Genomic DNA, 3,924 nt, shown 5'->3' with positions numbered 1-3,924 from the left:
TTTTGTGTGTGTGTGTGTGTGTGTGTGTGTGTGTGTGTGTGTGTTGTGTTTAGGCCCGACCCCATGGTTCCTCCGTTTGCAGCTGGAGGAGCAGATCTGGATCCCTTTGGGTGAGTCTGTCTCTTCCTGTCATGTTTAAATCCTTTAAATCTGTTTATGGAATTCAATCTCAGACATGCATTTAAGCATTCTCCTGGGTTTTCCCTAATCTGGGATTTGAGGATGAACAGTCGGCCCTCACAGCAGCGGACAGCTCTGGATTACTGGCGCGTGTCCAGCTGAAAGCGAAGCTTTAAGCTCAGATGTCAGAGAGTCGCAGAAAAGATGACAAACAAAAGCAGCTGCAGACTCAGAATCTAAGTTTAGTTTTAACATTAATTTTTTATCAGCTCGAGCTTTTCTATTGTGCTAACACAAGCTTTGTATTGAAGTACCTTCCACCAGGACACTTTTTAAATCACTGAAGGTTAATCTGATCTCCTTGTTTCCCCATATGTAGTTTAAGTATCAGCTTGTCAAAATACCTCACTGTAATGTGGAAGTAAAGCAAATTAATCAAACCCAAGTTTTTGTTGAAAGCTGCCCTTTAATAACTGATTGATATTTTTACCCCAGGAGTATGCAGGAATTACTCTTCTACAATTAGTCCAGGTAGTGGCACCAGTATAAATTTCATAAAGCGAGCTATTGCTTGGCATACAGGGTTCAAAATCAAACATATTTTAGTCAGAAAAAGATATTAACATTTTAAAAGATCTCTACAAGTCGCACTATATATGATTCAGGGACTCTTCGCTTCTATGTAAACATGAAAACCTGGTTAAAACACACCTGTGGTCATGTGCTCAATGCTTGTCTTGCTTTGTTGCGCTTTCGTCACGTTTGTAATGTTGGTATGTTTGTGCTTTATGGTTTTTAGAGACTAAATTTAGCCCGTGCAGAAGGCGGCTGATGGCACATTGTTTTTTACAGTATAGATGTTATAAAAGATGGACATAGTTACTGTGACATCACCCACTCTTAAAACCTCGCCCTAATTATTTTTGCTGTCAGCACTTAGTGTTGTGTAACCAGATGAGACTAGCAAGGTTAATGAGAGTAACAGACAAATCTGAAGGTAATGGGGGAACACTGGACAGTCCTCTTATTTTTCTTTAAAAGTGACCATAATTTACAAAATGATCTCCCCGTTTTATTCAGTATGACCTGAAACAGGCGACTCAGCCCATGAAATCTCCAGGAAAGTGTTTAATGAGGTCTCAGAGAGTGCCGTTTTCCCACAGACTTCTCTATAACCACCAGGAGTCGTCTCCTTCTGGCCATTAGAAATAAAGTTTTCTTAAGACACTTTAACATACTTCCCTTTTCAGACTCGAACGAAGCAAACATCTCCAAACTGAGTCGCAGCTATTATGTAACTAGTTTTCTTACAGTTTTTAATAATTGCTAAACTCAACCCCACCTTAAGATTTTTCTGGTTCACTTACAAGGTGAGCTTTTGGCCGAGCCCTGCAGAAGAGCCAATAAGGCCCATGAGAGGCTTTTAATGGCAGCCAAGTGATCCAGTATGACCCACAGCACATGTACACAATGTAAAAAGGGCAGAGGGCATCCATTTGTATATGTTTTTGGGTTGTGTTGCAAGATGTTATCCCCCCTAACCTGTGCTTCAAGTACACTGATAAAGTGGGCGTGTTTAAAAACCAACTCAAGGTGGACTTTATTTGTTGTGTTTAGTGTGTATTAGCGTTTTGTCCTTTGGTTTGATTTCCGTACTGGGGAGCTCTTTATGACGTCTGTTTTTGAAACAGTCTTGTTTGGATGTCGAGCGTGGTGTAAGCTGGATAATACTTTTGAAACCGCCGCTCCGCGGTGGGTGGTTTTTAGCTCCGTCGTCATCCATTACAATCATGAAAGTACAACTTGTTTAGGATTTTTTTTTTATGTTATAATAACATTAATGTTACTTAACTAGTGATTTATTTTTAAACACTTTCAGATAAAACCTGTAGCCTGTTTATCTTTGACAAAGTCAACAAAACCAGCTGACATGTGTCCTTCTCTTGAATCTCTGAACTCCGCCTCCCCTCCTCAGGTCTCGCGGCGGTGGTGGGATGATAGTCGACCCCTTGAGGTCAGGTTATCCTCGCTCTGGCTTTGACCCGTCTAGTGGGATACCAGACATTCTGCCTCCTGGAGCCGTTCCCCCAGGAGCTCGCTTCGATCCGTTTGGACCCGTCGGACGTCACGACACACACACACACACACACACACACACACACACACACGTAAACATCAAAACCAGTTACATACAGGATCAGTCTAACATCATTTTACAATGGAAAACAAACTACAACAGCTAGCAACGTGTCAAATCAGTGAAACACAACCGACGATCTTCTTCACCAACATCTAATAAAAAGAAATGCTTTATTTATGCTCAAAATTCACCACTGCAAGAGCAAAAACAATAAAAAACACCTTACAATAAAAGTAAAATTATAAAAATGTAAAAATCTTATATCATACAATGAGCAGCTTAAACGTAAAACGAATGTGTTATGAGGTGGTAAAGACTTTCTGTATGTGTCCATGTTTCTGAGGAGATAAAAGAGTGAGAAAAAGGAGTTCGGCTGCATGTCCGCTAAGTGGTGCAGAGGATGGTCTGGGTCCATTAATTATCCATAGCCATTTACCACACACAGCCACGGTCATTTGGAGGACCTTCGTCAGTTGAGGAAGACATCCCAAGTGCGGGGATTCAAACTGAATTCAATGATATGACGAACTCTCTCAGGCATGTTAATGCATTCAGCATGCGCTTTAATATTCACGCCACTGAAACGCTCCTTCGCAGCAGCGTGCTCGAGAGGAGACTACTTTTCAATCACAATCCTTCCACATTTCTGGTTGCTGCCATGACAACGTCTGCAAGGAGCACATCAAACTCCACTAACGGTGTTCCCTCTGAGTCTTAATCAGCTCACCGAGCTCGTCCATATCACTGACTAAGCGCCTCACATTCCCCATGATAATCAGTGGGACAGTTCCAGCACTGAAACCCCGGCATTTCCTCCTTTGGTCCTCTGGGATAATAGTAGGACTTACTTCAGGCAGTCAAATTGTCAGGACAACCAGAAGGTGAAGATTCTCAGAGCGAAACGTAAAGAAAAATCTCTGGTGAAAAAGACACTTGATGCACGCTCAATCATCCAGGGAAGAAAATCCCCAAAAGCTGATTCTGTTCATCTGGACGTAACGTTTTCAGTGGGAGAAACTTTTTGTCACTCATCCAGGTGACTTCTTCGGTCTCAGCTGACTGCAGGTTTCCCCAATCTTATAAAGTGTACATTTGCATAATGACTTAAACTAGCATAACTGAAGGAACAATGGGCTGGGAGGTCAGTTCCTTGATCATTAATATGCAAATTCTCAAGGAGGGGGCCTAAGGGTACATCTCTCACCATCATACAGTGCTGTGATCGCAGCCATTCCCCAACTCTCTGTGAATGGGACTCATGGCCATTGATCAGTGGCCATTGATCACGGGCTTTGATCAGTGGTTGTTGATCAATGGTCATGTGAATTTGCATATCAATGATCAATTAACTGATCTGCCAGCCCATTGTTGGAAACAAAAGGTTTCTGCCACTGAAAACGTTACATCCAGATGAACAGAATCAACTTTTGTGGATTTCCAAAAAGAGCTGTGCGAGACGACCATATTAGGGAAATCCTCTCTTAGTGACATCATTTAGAGCCAAGAGTAGAAAAAAATAGATCAGTTGTCATTTAGAGTGGTCTGAAAGCTGTACGTAATTGCACATACATGGACCTCATATAATTTGAACATTCCCTTTCCAGGCTTGTTTGAGACGACTGAATCTGGTTCTTTTTAGATGTTAAAAATGCTCAACTTTGGGA

At 41.8% G+C, this 3,924-nt stretch overlaps 1 protein-coding gene across 1 annotated transcript in view; it reads right to left on the bottom strand.

Moving 5' to 3' along the window:
- The window catches only part of psmf1 (proteasome inhibitor subunit 1), a 15,694-nt gene that overhangs the window by 4,190 nt on the left and 7,580 nt on the right, over window positions 1–3,924 (bottom strand). The window lies entirely within an intron of this gene.

Source organism: Haplochromis burtoni, unplaced genomic scaffold, assembly GCF_018398535.1.
Source record: "Haplochromis burtoni strain Fernald_Lab_line unplaced genomic scaffold, NCSU_Asbu1 Contig_737, whole genome shotgun sequence".
NCBI lineage: Eukaryota > Metazoa > Chordata > Actinopteri > Cichliformes > Cichlidae > Haplochromis > Haplochromis burtoni.
Note: the sequence above shows the minus strand (reverse complement) of the source record. Positions and strands in the feature narration are given on the sequence as shown.